Here is a 20,203-nt window from a genome sequence, read left to right as displayed (position 1 = left end):
CTGGTCCCGCCTATCTTATCCGCTGGTCCCGCCTATCATATCCGCTCATCCTGCCTATCGTATCTGCTCGTCCCGCCTATCATATCCGCTGGTCCCGCCTATCGTATCCACTCGTCCTGCCTATCATATCCGCTGGTCCCGCCTATCATATCCGCTGGTCCCGCCTATCATATCCGCTCATCCCGCCTATCATATCCGCTCGTCCCGCCTATCGTATCCGCTGGTCCCGCCTATCGTATCCGCTCGTCCCGCCTTCCTATCCGCTCGTCCCGCCTATCGTATCTGCTGGTCCCGCCTATCATATCCTCTGGTCCCGCCTATCATATCCACTCATCCCGCCTATCATATCCACTCCTCCTGCCTATCATATCGGCTCGTCCCCCCTATCGTATCCGCTTGTCCCGCCTATCATATCCGCTGGTCCCGCCTATCGTATCCACTGGTCCCGCCTATCGTATCCGCTGGTCCCGCCTATCATATCCGCTCATCCCGCCTATCGTATCCGCTCGTCCCGCCTATCGTATCTGCTCATCCCTTCTCCACTGACCTCGACCCAAGGCTGAATGAGACTTGTTATTCATCACCGTCTCTCACTATCCTGAACGATGTTCACTAGATACACTCAGATTTGTCAACATTTCCCTTGAACTATAACTCCTAGAAGTGGGTACAATAGACCGAATACTATGTGCCGGGTGATGGGTAAAGTGGAACCACAGCGGGCTCTGGCGTGAGTGGTCTTATTAATAAGACTTGAGATTGCTCAGGTTTTTAGCTTTGGAAGTCAACTGCAGTTCTGGCCTCAGGTTTTCCAGCTGGTGCACTCCCTGTTGCCAGAAAGCTCGCTTTATTCCTCAAATGGCTCTTCTAAGGTTAGTGCACTGGTGTTTTGAGTAGTGTGTCTAAAGGTGCTTTTGTTACAATACTAAAGATAAATAAGTTAATTATATTGGGCAATATGTATTTGTGTCATGAAAATAGATTGTGCTTGATTCAATTCTATATATCGGAAATAAAAAGGTTTTGTTTTTTTTTGTCTTTTTGAGACAGGGTCTTGCTATGCAGTTCAGGCTGGCCTTGAGCTCACTTTGTAGCCCAGGCTGGTCTCAAACTAGCAATGATCCTCCTGCCTCAGCCTCCTGAGTGCTGGGGTTACAGGCACGCACCACCACGCCTGGCTCAAAAATAAAAAGTTATGTACGAAAGGTCTGCCAGATAAGGGAAAGGAAGCTCAGCTGCATGCTCCAGCTGCTATGTAGGGGGGTTCCCTAAAAGTAAGAATTTGGGATTTTCTCAAATAGAATCATTCTTTTCTCAAGTCAGTTTCTGTTTGGACGTGACAGGGTGTCAAGGTCACCAATCCTACATTCAGTAATGTCCTTCTTTGTGCCCTCTTTATTTCTTTCCTTTTAAAATGAGACATAATATTTGTACATCTTTATGGGGTACGTTACGGTGATTCAATACATGCATAAAATGTGTAATAATCAAATCAGGGTAATAGCCTTTCCATCTCTTCCACCACTGATCATTTTTATGGTGGGAATTTTGTAATGTTTTCTAGTCATCTTGAAATACATCCTAGATTGTTGATTTTCTTGTTTCAAACCTTCAGTGGCATGGAATATTATATGGAAATATAAGAAAAGTATCATCTGGGTATCCACTTACGTAAAGTCTTCTCTATACATTACACTTCAATACAAATTTCATTGTAACAGTCACTTCAATAGTTTCTTACTGTCCTGGATATACAATTCGTATTCTTTGTATGGGCTGGCAGGGTTCTGAGTGACAGGCTTTGTGGGGTGCTTGGCCATCACAGTCTATCCTTACCATCAGTCCAGCCCCTGATCTCTGGAAGTGCTTTGATTTTGTTTAGTGCAGGGTGACTGGTTTTGATCGTCTGAGAAACCTATAGCGCTCTCTTTTAGGAAAATCTCTCTTAACATATACAAAACACATTAAGGGAAACAAACTATATTGATGTTTTTTTTTGGTACCGGGAATCGAACTCAGGACCATGCGCTTGCCAGGCAGGCCCTTGTGCTGCTGAGCTATATCCCTGGTCCACAAACTATATGGAAGTGTACTTATCAAAAGCACTTACAGAATAGTAATACAAGTATCTCTTTATTAATGCATTAGATACCAAGGCTACAAATTTAAAATGTAGGTGTTAAAGCTTAAATTTTAAAAATATCTGCCACGGGGCTGGGGATTTAGCTCAGCGGCACAGCGCCTGCCTGGCAAGCATGATGTCGTGAGTTCGATTTGCAATACCGGAAAAAAACCAAAAAAAAATCTGCCAGTTTGTTTCGCATGCATCAGCATACAAACTATAGAATGGTTTTTGACTCACCTCCATCCATGTATTGATTGGAAAACAGGGGAAGATAGGAAACGCAGGAAAGCGATACAGTCATAACTGTGTTATGATGTGAAAAATATCCACGAATTTTATTGGTGCTAAAATCACATGCACCATTATTATGGCTGTGGTTTTGGTCCACCTTCATAATTGAAAGAAATAAGGTTTAAATTAGAGACGGTTGAAACATAAAGATGTCTCACTATTGGAGTAACCTCCCCATATACTGACCTAGATATTCACGGCCCCGTGTTCAGGATCTGCCTGTCCCAGGGTCATGTGGTTGGGCCCAAGGGTGAAGGGCTGTGGAGGACGCTTACACCAATTCCCATTCTTTTCTTTTCTTTCTTTTTTTTTTTTTTATTATTTTAAAGAGTAAAAGAAGGATAACATAATAATAGGGGGGGCTTACCAAATTGCAGACAAAGTGGTAGGAGATTATCCATGGTTATTGTTTTACATATTGTTATCTACAAGATAGTTTCTCAGGAAAACAGACAAATAATATTGAGTTACAGACAAGAGGTACGAGATTATCAATAGTTGTTGTACTATACTTAGGTATCTTCAAAGTGGCTTCTAAAGAATATAAATAGAACTATGCATGAGTGACCTATTGAATAATCATTCAATAATTCTCAATAGTTGTTGTAGGAAACACATAATAATAAACATGGATCCATTTATGAAATAGGATAGGAACAATACAAACATTACAGAGTTATGGATAGATTTCTAGGAAAATAACAATGACTGCTGTAATGCATGGTGGTATCTTCAAAGTGGTTTCTCAGGAAGACAGGATTCCCATTCTTTTCGCCAGTGGTAGGAGGCAAGAATCTACATCCCGTGGGATGGTGCGTAGCTGACCTATTCACCCCTGGTGCCAGGTGCCTTTGGGCCTCGTGTATGTTTACTGTGTTTAGAATAACAATAGTAATAAAGTCAGTAATATATTTTAATACATTATTTGATTGTGTATAATAAACATGTTAACATGGTTGTTATGCTAGATAATAAACTTCTTCCTGTTTGAGCTCTTTTTAATCGGTCCTTCTATGAATAGCACAAAGCGTCTAAATGTGTACAAGCTGCACTGGGCCCCGCCAGTCTGCAGACCTCACCTTTCCCGGTCTCCTCCTGGCTCACCGGCCTTTTCTTCCAGACCTTGACCGTGCGGCCTAGGGAGGCATCCTCTGCCCTCTGACTGGCACCTCCTTCCTGCCCTCGTGTCAGAGCTGGCATGCCGTTCCCTCAGACAGATGTATCTAAATAAAATCAGACTTAGATTCATTCTCATTGCACTGCCCTCATCCCCCACCACTGCCACTTGGATTTTCTCCTTCCCAGACCTTATCAAAACTTACACATAAAAGTATTTTCTTGGGTTTGTTGAACTTCTCCTTTTCTCATTAAACTGTAGGCTCCACGAGGACGAGCCAGGGGGCCAGCATCAGTGCAGCGTCAGGCAGGGATACTCAGGAAGTATTTGTTAAATACATAAACGCCTTCTTTCAGGTGCTCTTCCATGCTCAGAACAAGGTGGAATATGACTCCCTAAGAGACCATGTTTTAGCACCACTGTGCCTAAGTCATCCTGAAAATCTAGATTACTCTTACTAGTGTTTTGGCCTTTGGGGCAAATAAAAACCCGATTCAGTGATCACAAATAGCACAAATAATTGGAGCAGTAAAGAGCTGAGCCAGTGGGAAAGGGTAGTGTAACTGAGTAGGCGAATAAATAATAATTAACTAGGACAGGCAGACAATTCAGTATCATGTAGGAACCTCACTGATTTTTAGATATGCAGTACATGTATGATTCACTATCATTTGTTAATTCTAGTTTTTCTAGTGTATTCTCATTTTGCCTAACATGTAATCGTCATTGTGATAAATATATTGATTTTTTTGATTCTTATATCTATTTCATTTCTTTTTACATTCTCCAGAACTTCCATAGCAATATTAAACAATGATGACCTTATTAGGCATTTTTGTTTTCTGCTCAGTCTTAATAGAACTCTCTCTATGGGCTGTTGACATTGGCTTTGTGTATTGGTTAACGTTTAATTTAATTTTTTGGTTAAATTTTAATTTTTTTCATGTTTCAATAAAACTTTATTTACAAAACCAGGCCAAAGGCCAGTTTGGCCTAAAAACCATAGTTTTGCTGAACCGTAATTGAAAGTAAGCTTCTTTCTCCTGTCTTTTTTCCTTAAGTTACATTTTTGTTAGTGCATATTTGCAGTACATAATGATTATATTCTTTGTGGGAAATTGGTACATAACATATCTCATTTTCCCCTCCCTTCTACCGCCATTTTCGTAAAATAAACAAACAAACAAACAAACAAAAAACACTTTTTTTGGGCAGCATGAGCTTCATTTACTTGTCTTTTAAGTTCTTGTAAAGTTAATTATCATACATACAGATTAGCAGCCTAACAGGTAAAAAGCATACAAAGCACCTAAGACAATTATACTAAAGCAGGGTACACTTTTAGATACATTATCCACCAGTACTACACTTTCTTTATCCATTCTTCTCTTGGTGGAGATATAGGCCCCTTCTAAGATTTAGCTATTACGAACTGCACTGCTGCAAACATGAGTGTGCATGCATTGCTGTAATATGGTTTTTGGGTTTTTTTTTCCAGTACCAGGAATTGAACTCATGACCTTGCGCTTGCCAGGCAGGCGCTGTGCCGCTGAGCTAAATCCCCAGCCCCTGCATTGCTGTAATATGATGTCTTTAACTCTTTAGGAAGACTCCCAGAAAAGGAACAGCTGGGTCAAATGGAATGTCTATTTTTCTTTTTTTTGTGGAATCTCCATACTGATTTCCATAATGGTTGTACTAGTTTACATTCCCACCAGTAATGTAGGAGGGTTCCTTTTCCCCCACAGCCTCTCTAGCATTTGTTATTATTTGATTTCTTGGTGACAGCCGTTCTTTCTGGAATAAGATGAAATTCAGTAATTTGTACTTTTCCAGTGGCCGATGCTATTGAGACCCTTTTCATGTATGCACTGGCCATGTGCACTTCTTCTGAGGAGTGCCTGTGCATTTCAGTGGCCCATCTCTTATTTGGATCTTTTATTTTGGAAGGAGGTCTGTCTCTGTTACTTCCTCATTACTGAGACACAACACTTGACATCCACAGCTGAAAGCAGGAAAGGTTTATTTTCGCTCACAGTTTGTAGAAGTTTCGGTTCATGGTCAGCTGGCTCCAAGGCAGGGCAGCATCCTAGAGGGCATGGCAGAGGAGGGCTGCTGATGGTATGGCAGACAGGAAGCTGAGGGAGCAAAGGCAGAGGGAGAGAGACAGACCCTTGAGGCCACAGCCTGGTGACCCACTTCTTCCAAGCGGGCTTCACTGCCAACATCACAGATTATGAGTATCATGTGCCTATGATCCAAAAACCTCCCCAAAGCCCCACCTACAAGCACCTGAGGTTTTGGAGGAACATCTAGATATGAACCAAAGGAGGGTCTAACTTTCTGAGTTCTTTATGTATTCTACATATTAGTCCTCTGTCTGAGGAATAGCTGGCAAAACATTTTTTCCCATTCAGTAGGATGTCTCTTCATCTGCTGGTTGTTTGTTTTCTGTGTAGAAGCTTTTTAATTTGATATGATCTTGTTTGTTAATCCCTAATGCTGTTCCTTGCATAACTGGAGTTCTGTTCAGAAAGTCTTCACCTAGGCCTGGGTCTTCAAGGGCTTATCTAATCTTCTAGTAGCTTGAGCATCTTTAACACTTCAACCTTTGATCCATTTAGATTTTAGTTTAGTAGAGAGTGAGAGATGTGCATCTAGATTCCATCTTCTGTGTATGAATAGCTTGTTTTCCCAGCACCATTTGTTAAAGAGGCCTATAAAGCATATGCTTTCTTCCAGCACATGTTTTTGGCTCCTTTGTCAAAGATCAGATGGCTAAATGTGCCTGGGGTTGTTTCTGTATCCTCTATTCTCTTCTATTTTACCTACATATTTGTCGTGGTGCTGGTACCATGCCGTTTTTATGACTATAGCTTTGTAATATAACTCAAAACCTGGGACTGTGATGCCTCCTACTTTGCTCTTATTGCCCAGGATTGCTTTTGCGATTCTGGGTGCCTTTGGTTCTGCATGACTTTAGGATTTTGTTTTTTTCTAGTTTGGTGAGGAATGCTATTGGCTGTGATTGAGATTGAGATTGTGTTAAATCTGTGTATCAGTTTTGAAGTGTGGCCATTTTGACAATATTGGTTCTGCCTATCCAGGAACAGGAGATATTGTTCCATTTTCTGTCCTCTTTGAACTCTTCTTTCAGCATACTCTAATTTCTGTAGTAGAGGTCTTTCACTTCTTTAGGTTAATTCCTAAGTATTAATTTTTCTTGATACTATGGTGAATGGTGTTGTTCTCTTAAATTCTTTCTTGATGAGTTCATTATTGGTGTAGAAGGACACTATTGATATTTTGTGTGTGTTGATTTTTTATCCTGCTATACTAGTGCATTGGACTTTTTTTTTTTTTTTTTTTTTTTTGGTGGTACCGAGGATCAAACTCATGACCTTGTGCTTGCCAGGCAGACACTTATGCCACAGAGCTATATCACCAGCTGTGAATTGGATTATTAATTCTTAGAGTCTTTTCCTGGATTTTTTTTTTTTCTATGTTGAAAAGCATGTCATCTGTAAATAAAGATAATTTGACTTATTCCTTTTCTAAACATATCCCCTTTCTTTCTTTCTCTTTCCTGATTGCTCTGGCTAATGTTTTGAGTACTATATTAAATAAGAGTGGTGATAGTGGACATCCTTGTCTTGTTCCTAATTTTAGAGGAAAAGCTTTTAGCTTTCTCCTATTTAGTGTGATGTTGGCCATTTAGTATGATGTTGGCCTATTTTCTTCAGGTTTTTTTTTTTTTTCATCATGAATGGATGTTGGGTTTTGTCAAACACCTTTTGTGCATCTATTGAGACGATCATGTGATTTTTGTCTTTGCTTCTGTTTATGTGTTGTATTATATTTATCAGTGTGCATATGTTGAACCTTCCTTGCATCCTTGGGATGACACCTACTTTGGTCATAATGTATGATCTATTTGATGATTTATTGCATTCTGTTTGTCAGTATTTGTTTAGGATTTTTGCCTCAATGTTCATTAAGGAGATTGGCCCATAGGTCTCATTATTGGCTAGATCCTTGTTTGGTTATGGAATCATGGTAATGCTAGCTTTGAGAAATGATTACAGGAGAACTCCTTCCCTTTCAATTTCGTTAGAGTTTGAGGAGTATTAGTGTTAAATCTTCTCTGAAGTTCTTGTAGAATTTTGTGGTGAATCCATTGGGTCCTGAGCTTTACACAGTTGGTAGTTTCTTTTTTTATTATTTCAATTTTCTCCCTCTTTCTTTCTTTCTTTCTTTCTTTCTTTCTTTCTTTCTTTCTTTCTTTCTTTCTTTCTTTCTTTCTTCCTCTTTCTTTCTTTCTTTCTTTCTTTCTTTCTTTCTTTCTTTCTTTCTTTCTTTCTTTCTTTCTTTCTTTCTTTCCTTCCTTCTGAGACAGGGTCTCACTGTATAGTTCAGTGTGGCCTGGACTCACTATATAGCCCAGGCTGGCTCAATTTCATTTCTTATTATTGAATTCTTCAGGGTTTTTATATCTTCTTGGTTCAGTTGTGGTAATAGAAAGGTATCTAGGAATCTAAGCATTTCTTCTGAATTAAATTCTCCAATTTGGGGCTGGGGATTTAGCTCAGCGGCAAAAGCGCCTGCCTGGCAAGCGCAAGGTCGTGAGTTCGGTTCCTGGTACTGGAGAAAAACCAAAAAATAAAAAAATAAAAAAATAAATTCTCCAATTTATTAAGAGTACATGCTTTCAAAGTTGTTATTAGTAATCTTTGGATTTTGGCCAAGTCTTGTTATCTCACTTTTTTCATTTCTAATTACCATTTGGGTCTGTTTTTTATTTGTTTGTTTTGTTTTTGGTAAGATTGGTTTACGATTTGTCTATTTCATTTATTCCTTCAAAAAACTCATTTTTTGGTCAACTGATTCTTTGTATTGATCTTTAACTTCAATTGCATTAATCCCTGTCTGATCTTTATAACCTCCTTCCTTATACTAGGTTTGGATTTGGGTTTTTCTAAAACTTTGAGCTGCATCCTTAGGTTATTTATTTGGGCTTGCTCTGCTTTTTCCCCCCTGATATTCACAGCTATAAACTTCCCTCTTAGGACCACTTTCATTGTGTTCCATGAATTCTGGTATGTTGTACTGGCATTATTGTTTGATTCTAAGACCTAATTTTTTCCTTGATTTCTCCTGTGACCCACTGATTATTCAAGAGTGTATTATTTAATTTCCATGCATTTGCGCAATTTCTGTGGTTTCTTTTTACCATTGATTTCTAGTTTCACCATGCTATGATTTGATAATATGCATGGAATAATTTTGATTCTTTTGCATTTATTTAAGCATACTTTGTGGGCTAGTATATGGTCTATTTTGGATAAAGTTCCATGTGCTGCTGAGAAGAATGTGTATTCTGCTGTTGAGCTGAACACTCTGTAGATATCAATGAAGTCCATTTATTCAAAGGTTTGGTTCAATTCTGATATTTGGTTTTGTTTTCTAGTTTTTCTATTTGTGACAGTAGGGTATTGAGGTCCTCCACTATAATTGCATTGATGTTTATCTGATATATATCCAGTAGTGTTTGTTTTAAGTAGTTGGGTGCACTAGTGTTCAGTGTATATCTTCATAATTATTTTTTTTTGGTAACAGGAACTGAACTCAGGACCTTGCACTTGCCAGGCAGTCACTTGTGCCACTGAGCTATATCCCTGGCCCCTTCATAACTGTTGTATCTTCCTTTTGAGTTGATCCCTTAACCAATATACAGTGACCTTCTTTTCCTCTTTGGATCAGTTTGGCTTGCAGTCTACTTTTTCTGAGAATAGGATGGCTATTCCCACTTATTTCCACATTTCATTTGCATGGAATAATTGATTTTCATTCTTTTCTTTTAGTCTATGAATTTCTTTTTAGATTAAATGTGCTTTTTGTATATATCCTGACATTGGGTTTTTTTTTTTTTTGTCTTTTTGAGACAGGGTCTCCTTACGCAGTTCAGGCTAGCCTTGAGCTCACTTTGTAGCCCAGGCTGGTCTCAAACTTGTAATGATCCTCCTGCCTCAGCCTCCTGAGGATTACAGGCGTGTGCCACCACGCCCGACCTGCCACTGGGTTTTGTTTCCTGATGTGTTCTGCCAATCTGTGTCTTTTTATTGGGAAATGAGACTGTTCTCACTGAGAATTATTACCAAAAGGTGCTGACTTATTCCTGTCATTGCATTATTTCCCTCTTGCTGATTCTTCTTTCCCCCGTTGGGTTGAACTGCTCACCCTGCCTGATGTATTCATTCTATTAGCCTTTTTGGCATTTGTTAGTATGATTGTCTCTTTCTAGGATACCCTTGAACATTTTTTGGAGTGCTGGTTTAGTGGTCATGAATTTCTTAAGGTATTCCCTTAGAAAGACCTTATTTCTCCATCAATTTTGAAAGATAGTTTTGCTGGCTATGTCAAACTGGGTTGGAAGTTGCTTCCTTTATGACTTGAAGCAGTCCAGTCCAAGCTCTTCTGGGCTTTAGGTTTGTGCTGAGAACCTGTTTTAATTCTTATGGATTTGCCTTTGTAGGGGATTTGTTGATTTTCTCTAAAAGCGTTTAAGAGTCTATCCTTGTGTTGAAGTTCTGGGATTTTGACTGTGGTGTGCCATGGAGTTCGCTTTTTATTGTGGCTATTTGTGATTCTATATGCCTCATTTATTTGTTTAAATTCTTTCCCCATATTTGGAACATTTTCTATTATTATCTCTGTAAACAGGTTTTTTTTTATGCCATTTGTCCTGTGTTCTGATTTTTTAATTAATCTTTTAATTAATCTTGATTTTTAATTAATCTAATTCCAATTAATCATAGTCTTCTTTGTGTCATCTAGAACATGTTGGATCCACTTTCTAGTCCTCTTATTGTTTTAAATGTATCTCTGAGTAGTTGGGTACTGACATCAATTTATCTTCTAACACTCTGTCTTCACATTTGGTCACCTCTGCTGACAAGACTTTCAAAATAATTTGTAATCTCCTGGATTTCTGTTTGATAACTTCTTGTGGACTCTAATTCTTTGCTAAACTGATCATTCATACTTTGCATTATTTTGTTTAGTTCAGCTAGCTTTTTATTAGTGTCTTTTGCAAGCTTGTTGATCATTTTATTAAGTCCATTATTGTCAATTATACCCTATTTGAGGTAGCCAGTCACCATATTAATTTATTTTTAGATCTTCTCTTTTATCATTTTGAATAATTCAGCTGTATAGCTTTGGCTTTCCTCCCCCTTGATTCCCTATGGATTATTTTTGAGGGAGCTGAGAATTTTTGGAAGAATTTTGTTGTTTTGATTTTTCATACTTCTATTTGTGTGTGTGTGTGTGTGTGTGTGTGTGTGTGCACATGTGCAGAGGCTTGCAAGTTAGATATAGTGAAAAGACTTTGTTACTAGCATGGTAATCTACTTAGCTAGTGTCTGCTTTTCAGTGATACACTCTGGGTGTGACTAACTATAAGCCTTTGATTCCATCCCAAGATCAACACCTCTGTTGATTTGGGAAGGTAGAACACAGTGTAATTGACCCAGCACCCAGTCCTCTGGCAATGAACTGCAGGATTATTAATGAGCAAAGGTAATCCAGATATTGGCATACAGAGAAGACCAATTAATAGCTACCATGATAACAACAACAAAATGAACAACAATATAATTTTTAAACAATAGAATGATAAACTGGACATTGACAGACCAAAAGAAGCAATAATATACTACTTTTTTTTATTTTAGAAATAAAAGGAGGAAAATACTAACAGACCGACAACATTTTACAAAATAGCAAAGGATCAGTACAGACATTACAGAGTTACAAACAGAGTGGTAGGGAATTAACAATGCTTATTGTATTACATATTGATATCTTCAATGTAGTTTCTCATGAAAACACATATAGACATACAAAGCTAATCAACCAATGCCTCACTGACAGTTTCTTTCAGCAAGGAAGTACAGGACAGTAGAACACCTGTGTTAACTATCCTGCATATACATATATACAAACTTTCTCCTTCTTTCCCTTCTCTTTTCCCATATTCCAGTTATCCTTTACCTATGAGTGCTTTCCTATCAATTCCCATTGTCTATCATATCTCCTAGTTTAAATTAACTCTTTCAGGCTTTACACTAGAGAAACAATGCGGTACTTGCACATGTATGTTTGATTTATTTCGCTTATGAGTATGGTCTCTAGTTGTGATCATTTGCCTATAAAAGCCTCGAGTTTATCTTTCTTTACAGCTGAGTAATATTCCATTATATAAAAGTACCACAATTTTCTTATCCAATCCTCAGTGGATGGACATTTGGGTTGCTTCCACATTTTAGCAATTACAAATTGTGCTGCTATGAACATAGGTGCACATACATCACTGTGATATGATGTTTTTAGATCTTCTGGGAAAATCCCCAGAAGGGGAATAGCTGGGTTGAATGGGACCTCTAGACCTAGTTTTCTGAGGACTCTCCAAACTGATTTCCACAGTGGTTTCACCAGTCTGCATTCCCACCAGCAGTGGAGAAGGGTTCCTATTTCTCCACAGCCTCACCAGCATTTGTTATTGGTTGATTTCTTAATGCTAGCCATTCTTACTGGGGTAAGGTGGAATCTCAGTGTTGTTTTAATTTGCATTTCTCAAATGACTAATGATGTTGAACATTTTCTTATATATTTATTTGCCATTTGTATCTCCTTGTCTGAGAAGTGTGTATTCATCTCCGCTGCCCATTTTTGGATTGGGTCTTTGAATTTGGAGGGGCTGAAAGTTTTTAATTCTTTATATGTTCTAGATAGAGGCCTTTTGTCTGAGGGACAATCAGCTAAAATTTTTTCCAAGTTTGTGGGTTTTCTTTTTACTTTGCTGGTGATTTCTTTAGATGTGCAGAAACTTTTCAGTAGGATGAGATCCCAGTTGTTGATTCTTTCAAGTGTTTCACGTGCAATTTGGTTTTTGTTCATGAACTCTCTGCCTACCCCTATGTCTTCAAGGTTTTTACCTACCTTCTCTTCCAATAGCTTTAGTGTTTCTGGTTTAATATTGAGATCTGTGAACCATTTTGACCTGAGTTTGGTGCATGGTGATAGGCTTGGGTCTACTTTCAGTCTTTGGCAGGTAGCAAGCCAGTTTTTCCAGCACCATTTAATAATATACTACTTTTAACCATAGAAAAGAGATCTATAGTACAAACACTAAGACAAACTAAATATTGACATGCAGTAAAATTTACTAAATGCAATAACTATACCTCCATTATCAATAGAAATGAATTCAATAATAATAGCATGGAGTTGACTAAAGATTAACAGAGCTTAATATTTATACTGTAAAAATATAGGACATGGGTAGTTGGAGAATGAATAACATAAAATTTTAAAAATTAGGTGATGGAAGATGAGAAGAAGGAGAGAAAAGTGAAGTACAGGGTCCTACTAAGGAGTAAAAGGAAGTTAGTAAAGTAGATTAACCAAAAAGAACAAACAAAAAAGAGAAAAAAACTAAAAGGAAAAAAAGAATGCAAAGAAAAAACCCCTAATTAATTAAAAATAAAAGGGGCTGGGGATATAGCTCAGTGGTGCAAGCACCTGCCTGGCAAACGTGAGAGTGTGAGGTCGTGAGTTTGAGTTCGATTCCCAGTACCAGAAAAACAAAACAAAAAAATAAAAATAAAAGAAAGAAAGAAAAAATTAGTTAAAAAAATTCTTTTGGGTCTTTCACTGGGTGTGGTTAATCAGTGGCATCTGCCTAAGGCTGAAGTCACTTCAGCAACTATCACTTTCTGTTTTCCTCTCTGTGTACCCCCAGGCATGGCTCTGTCTGCCTAGGTTGACAGCCTGTGGCTTTCTGAGGTGGCCCCCTCGCGCCGTTCCTGCAGCACCTCTGTCTGTACACCCCAGGCTGAGCAACTGTCCGAGGTGAGGTGCGCCCTTGCTCACACTGGTAGTGGGAGAAGCAGTGAGACCACTGACCTGGTGCTGGGCGTAGGCAGCAGGGTGGGGCTGGAGCAGACCACTGGACCCAGTGCCAGGGCCTTCAGACCCAGACGCCTCTAAAAGCCACACACGCTGGGCTTCGCTTCTTACCGCTGAGGGTGGGGCCTGCACATCCTCCCCAGCCTGAGCTTAAATTTCTCAGGAGGTCTATTTTAAGCCTGCCTCTCTGGGACTGTCTCTGGTGGTCGTCTCACGCCCAGTCACTGCGGCAGGGTAACACAGAAAGCCCTGAAGTGCGCTGTTCTGTAGCCGTGGAACCATGGCTCAGTCTTTAACAACTAATTCCTTCCCCAAATCTCTCCTGACTGAACCCTCTCAAATAGGACGGGTTCTGCGCTTGAGGTGTTCTCCAGCTCTTGTCTGCTGTGTGAAAGGCGTCACTTTCAGCGTAGAATCCCGTGCTGGTTCTGCAGCTTGCAGTAGCCATGGGCTTTTCTTGGGACCAGCACCCCCGCCCCCAGGTCTGCTGTCCCTCCCTGCAGCTGCTGACCCTTAGGGCTTCCCTGTGTCCGTGAAGACAAGTCCCCTCCCTGGGAGCCGGATGAGCTTCCATGCTGCTTCATTCTTTCTGTTGTGCTTTGTTGCTCCAACTTCTCTGAGGTTTCTGGTTTTCCTGTCAGCTCCCTCATTTCCTGGATAGCTACTTCTTTTTTCTCTTCACCAAGTTGTTGTTTCCAGAGGTCCTGATTCTGGGTCTAGAGAATCTAGAAATTTCTCTACTCTACCATTCTCCCCCCTCACCTGGCCTTGTGTATATTTTTTTTAAAAACCATATTAAGGACATATTTTCATATTTCTGAGATGTGTTGCAGTATAGGACCAATGGAAAATGCATAAATAGATAGAACTGGTTTTGTTTAACCTTCTGTTTGATTCTGATCTATTTCATATATAAGACTACATTAATGTGCTGGGGACATAGCTCAGTGGCACAGCGCCCCTGCCTGGCAAGCTCAAGTTCCTGAGTTCGATTCCCAGTACCAAAAAAAAATTACATTAATGATAGAATTGAATGCCCTCTTTTACCTCATCTTACTTTCTCTGAATCTATTTATGAATGTCCTATCTTGTTCCCTCTCTCAGTAGAGCTAAGGTTGCAGAGATAAGAAAATGGACTTATTAGGTGACTCAGAGAAATATGGAGCATTATGGCTAGAGAATGAGGGTTGACTATGTAAGCGTTATGTGTTATGCACTGTTACTTTCACTATTCTTCCTAATGTAAAGTATGTTTTACTGTATATTTTAGGATTTACTACATGTAGATACTACTTAATGAGCACTTGCTATATGCCAGCCCTATGTTAATTACTTTATATGGTTGATCTCATTTAATTCTCATTCATATGAAGTAGGTGCTATTATTTTTCCCATTTTACAGATGCCAAAACTGAGTTTTAAGGGAGTTTATTTGTCTCAACACAGCAGGGATTTGGATCTTGGCAGTGGACTCCATGTCCTGTGCTATAACTGTCACCTATGCTATCAATAAACTACATTTACTTTTGAAATCTATCGGAAACTAATTACCATCATTGCAAGAATCCACTGGAAGAAATCAGTGGATTGGAACCAATCTTAAAGTGAAATGACAGTAAATATGCATAACTGTATATTATAAAGTAGTGGTCTTCTAAAGTACTTTATAAAGTGAAAACACATATGAATGAGAGACTTTCAGGGTAGGCTCCCCTTTACTTTAACATTTATAGCAGATGCTTGCCCTAAAAATCCCTGTGTTGCTAAGAAGCTAATTATTATCAAGAACTTTCCTAGTTTGTACAATGTTTCATGTCCATACTCCCCCAACTCCAAAAAGATTATCTAGAATTTTTAACACAATTGTTTTCCTGAGTTATAGTACTAAATCCACATTTTCTTGTTATCATTTATATTCATTACTGGCACATTATCAAAATAAAGTCAAGGTGTTTACATTCCCATTAGAACGCTAAGTTTTTTGTACATTCAGATAATGACAATTTATATAAACAACTGGAAACTGAAAACAGCATAGTGGTTACCAGATTTAAATTCCAAAAGACAAAACGAGCCCATAAAGAGTGCTACTTGAAACAATGATAAAATTTCAAAAAACTTTTCAGTCAACATAATAAAGGATGGAATCTGCTGAAATGCAGTACAGTTATGAAACAAAACTTTTCACCCTTCAGAACTAAAAAATCATGTTTGAATTAATATCTGAAACATTGGTTGGAAGGTTGTTTATCCTGGTGCTTAGTAAGCCTCGTGGCCTCATATGAAACTCTTGTGGTGAATATTCCAGGTTGAATTTACATCGTCTGGGCCAGCCAAGGTCAGGACATGGCTGATATAGCCACATGGAACAATACTGCTGTTTATAGTCGCAGCAGAATGCCAGGAGCTCCGCAGGGCTTCCAAGGTTATCCAAATAGAGGGAGCAATTGTGTCCTTATTGTAAGTATAACTCACTCTGATCAAATTAACTTTGTAGAAATTAATCAGTATGGTTACAAGAGATTAAATAAAATGGATTGAATACTCTATAGAATATTTTTCCCCACACCCACAATGAATTTCCTTTCAAAACCTGGTTCCCTCGCTGAATTGAAAGTATAATTTGAAATTTGTAGAAACAAATCTGTTGCATAAACTACTGTGTCTAAAATTGAAATCATTCAGTGAATAGTGATTAAGTTTCTCTTATGTGTGGTTGTGACTTCCATGCTTTAGCATAAGTTTCCTTAGTTAATGCTTACAAATATATATGAAGTAGATACCATACTTCCTAAATTACAGACTCCTAGAGACTTCCCTCTTTAGTAATAGCAGGCTAGGTGGTTTGAATCAACTTTCTGCAAATGACAATTAGAAGTTCTGAACAAAGTATTGTATTTATTTATTTACATAGTTATTGGTGTTTCTCTTTATAATTTTTTTGTTTGTTTGTTTGTTTTTCCAGTACCAGGAGTCGAACTCACAACGTTGCGCTTGCCAGTCAGGTGCTGTGCCACTGAGCTAAATCCCCAGCCCCTCTCTTTATAATTTTTATTAGTGTATAATTGAAAAATTTTGAAAACATTGGATAGCTAACAAGATAGTAAATAATTATTTTCTAGGATATGGAAGAAAAGAGTGACACGGGGGTGGGGGTGGGGAGTCTGATCCCTGCTTTTGACAACTCATGGGGCTAGGACAGGGATTAGAGCTCAGGGCTTGCCAGGACATTAGTGGTGCTGGTAAAGCTGTCTCAATTTACGTTGTATCTGCAAGTTTATATTCAAAATATGAGGGTAAACTCAAAGTAGGTTGTTCAGTTTTGTTTTAAAACAGCTCAGTCCTTTAAACTGAATTGAGGTTGTCTCAAATTGCTAGTGCCTCCAGCCACCTGATGAAACTTGTTTTGTGAAAGAAATTCAATATCGTCCTTGACCACACATTACTTCTGTGAATAACTCAGGAATTCTGGTATTCCATCAACAATAAAAAATAACCAGGTGTACAAGGTGATAAAACGGTATAAACAAAACCCTCCAACAGATAATACCAAAGGACACAAGGGACTCCAGATAGTGTAGTTATTAGCCATGGACCTTAAAATATGTACGTTTACTATGTTTAAGCATATAGGACAAGATCACAAATTTAAACATAAAATTGGAAATTGTATGATATAATGCTATAAGAAATTAAAACTAAGATTGCAATAAATGTGTTGCACATTAGACATAGGTAAAGAGACAATTATGAAGTTGGAATATAAGTCAGAAGAAAATGTCCAAAATGACTATTAAGCAAAATAAGGATGGCTAAGGGACACAGCAGATGCAGTGAAAGAGCTAACATGCACATTATGAAATTTTCAGAGGATTGAGGAAAGCAGAGAGAGTATAAGCCAGAAGTATTTGAAGGGGCTGGGGACTTAGCTCAGTGGCACAGCACCTGCCTGGCAAGTGCAAGGTTGTGAGTTTGATTCCCGGTACCAGAAAACAAACAAACAAAAACAAAAACAAAACAAAACAAAGCAAACAGAAGTATTTGAAAAGATAATGGCTGAGAGCTTTCTAAACTATTGAAATAAATCAAGCAACAGATTCAAGAAGATCGGGGAACCACAGGAAATATAAATGCAGAATAACTCTAGGCCTTGCACAGCAAAGGCATACCAATGAAAAACAAATATATTTTTAAAAGTATAAATGCTTTCCACACATGTACACACCTGAAAAATTTTGTTAGATTTTTCAGTCACTGCCAGTACCTGTGAAGCTCTTTTGTGATTTTGTATTTGGTCTATCCTATCTCTGGGTAGTCTTTGGATTTTGTAGGGATAATTTGTTTTTATTAATGAAATAGTAATTTTTTTCTTCTGACAAGAATTGGCAGTGATAGATTCTGAATTAGCTATTTCAGGATTAAGGTAGTAATTCCACCATCCCTAACTATGTAGGGAATAGGGTTTCTCTTAGGTGCTAGGACGGAAGGTGCTGATGTAAACGATATTATTTCATTTGTTGTAGTGGGGTTCACTGAGGAAAAATACAATCTAAAATAAGTACTTATAGGGGCTGGGGATTTAGCTCAGCGGCAAAAAGTGCCTGCCTGGCAAGTGCAAGGTCGTGAGTTCGGTTCCTGGTACCGGAGAAAAACAAAAAACAAAAACAAAAACAAAACAAAACAAAAAAATAAGTACTTATGAGATTTACTTATGGACTATTTCCAAAACAAGGAAACAAAACATGTGTGAAGAGGCCATTTAAAAATAAACGTATATCAAGAAAAAGCATAACTAACAGGTTTCTGGACCAGAGCTGAAGCATCAAATAATAAATTTGGGTCCAAGTATTCTGTCATAAAAACAAGAGAGATAAACATAAGGTTACCTACCTTCTACGTTTTGAAACACAAAGCGTAGGGATTGACTTACAAGGGAAACTTTTCTTTCTGAAACTGTTGAGAAGGAGACATCAACAGTAGAAGAGGAAGCACTGGATTTGGCAGTTAACAAGACTGAGTCCAGCACTAACGTTGTTACCCACCAGCCGCTCAATTAACCTCTTTGCCTGTCGATGACTTCTTAGGAAAGAGGATAAGAACACTATAGTTGACCCATCTACCTGTAGCTGTTGTAAAGGTACACCCACATTGGAAATAATAGACAATATTAAGAAAGAGTTGAGCTCCTAGAGGTGAGGGCCTGGGAAAAAGTACCCTCTGACTTTAAATGAAATTTAGATTTCACTCCAGTGCATTGATTCCAGGTAAGAATTTAACCCTAATGTCAGCAGTCTTGATGAATGAGAGGAATTAAGAATGAAAATAAACAAATACTGCTCCAATATTTGTGAAGTATGTATGGCTAGGGTTAGGGAAGAACATGGATTCTAGGAACAAAAGCCTAAATTACATTTATCTTTTATAAGAGGCTGTAGTGAATTTAGAAATAGATTATTTATCAGATTAAGAAAGTTGCAAATACCAGCAGTTGCAAATACCAGCACCAAGAATAATTTACAAGCGCTCTTCTGTTTATATGCATTATGATTCTAGCAAAGGATCCAAAAGTTTCTGAGGATCACTGAGGGTGAGATTAAAAAAGGAGAAAGGACTAGAAGATAGAATACCTTGGTAGATTCACAGTGGAGGGATGGCTTGGATCTCAGGACTTCCCATCAAAGAGCTGATGATTAACCAGGTGGAAGAGATTTAACTGACATGCTGCATTGATCTATCCAGCTTCCGAAACAATCAGTTCAGATGATGACTTAGAAACTGCTCGGTTCATCTACTGATGCTGTGAAGGAAATGAATGTGCTGAAGGGATAAGATTCCTCTCACTGTGCTGACACAAAAACAAACAGTGGAACAGAATAGAGGATGCAGACACAACCCCAGACGATTCAGCTATCAGATGTTTGACAAATGCTGGCGGGAATGTAAAACAGTGATGAAGAACCTTTCAGTGCTTTGAATAATAAGAAATAGCCCGCTGCAGGGGACCCTCTCACACTGTGGGTGGGAGTGTAAACTAGTACAACCACTGTGGAAACCAGTATGGATATTCCTCCCAAAACTAAAACTAGAAATTCCATTCAACCCAAGTATTCCTCTTCCAGGTATCCTCCCCAAAGAGTTAAAGACATTGTGTTACAGAGATACATTCAGATCCACGTGGAAAGCAGTACAATTCGTAATAGCGCAATCTCGGAAGGAGACTGTAACTCCATCAAGAGAAGAACGGATAAAGAAAACATGGTATTTATACATAACGGAGTACTACACTGCCCTAATGAAGAATAAAGTTGAGTCATTTTAGGAAAACGGATACATTTTGAGATCATAATGTTAAATAAATCAGACACACATGCCTAAATATCACTGGTTTTTCATATATGAGAAGCCCAGAATATAAATAAAGAGCAAAATAAAAGATAGATAATAGGAAATATAGAGAGAGAACTTTTGTAAAAGGGAAGGTGGCCAAGATACGGTGGGACAGGGGGTGGGGAGGGAAGGGGACAAGAAAGAATTAAGATGTGTTATATATATGTAGACGCTCCCCCATGAATGTCCTCATTATGTACCTCGAACACGTACTACTACTAAAAAAAAAAACAAAAAACAAAAAACAAAAACCAAGGTAGAACATCCCTAGGAGGATTTCTCTTTTTTTAAGTCTCTTTTTTTTTTTTTTTTTT

At 38.5% G+C, this 20,203-nt stretch overlaps 2 long non-coding RNA genes across 3 annotated transcripts in view; one reads left to right on the top strand and one right to left on the bottom strand.

The window, feature by feature from the left end:
* LOC102010070 overlaps window positions 1-20,203 on the top strand; it is a 164,803-nt gene that overhangs the window by 126,051 nt on the left and 18,549 nt on the right. Inside the window, exon 4 of one of the 2 annotated variants that reach the window (XR_001231482.1) lies at window positions 15,811-15,962. The exons of the other annotated variant lie outside the window; for it this stretch is intronic. This is a non-coding gene — a long non-coding RNA (uncharacterized LOC102010070). Of the gene's footprint in view, window positions 1-15,810; window positions 15,963-20,203 lie in introns of those variants that run through there. 2 annotated transcript variants of the gene reach the window in all.
* Window positions 3,114-4,087, bottom strand: LOC106146872. The gene is made up of 3 exons (XR_001231487.1): window positions 3,739-4,087; window positions 3,496-3,639; window positions 3,114-3,287 (listed from the first exon to the last, which is right to left on the bottom strand). It is a non-coding gene; the product is annotated as an uncharacterized LOC106146872 (long non-coding RNA).

Source organism: Chinchilla lanigera, unplaced genomic scaffold, assembly GCF_000276665.1.
Source record: "Chinchilla lanigera isolate Chin_1 unplaced genomic scaffold, ChiLan1.0 scaffold00099, whole genome shotgun sequence".
NCBI classification, from domain to species: Eukaryota; Metazoa; Chordata; class Mammalia; order Rodentia; family Chinchillidae; genus Chinchilla; species Chinchilla lanigera.
Note: the sequence above shows the minus strand (reverse complement) of the source record. Positions and strands in the feature narration are given on the sequence as shown.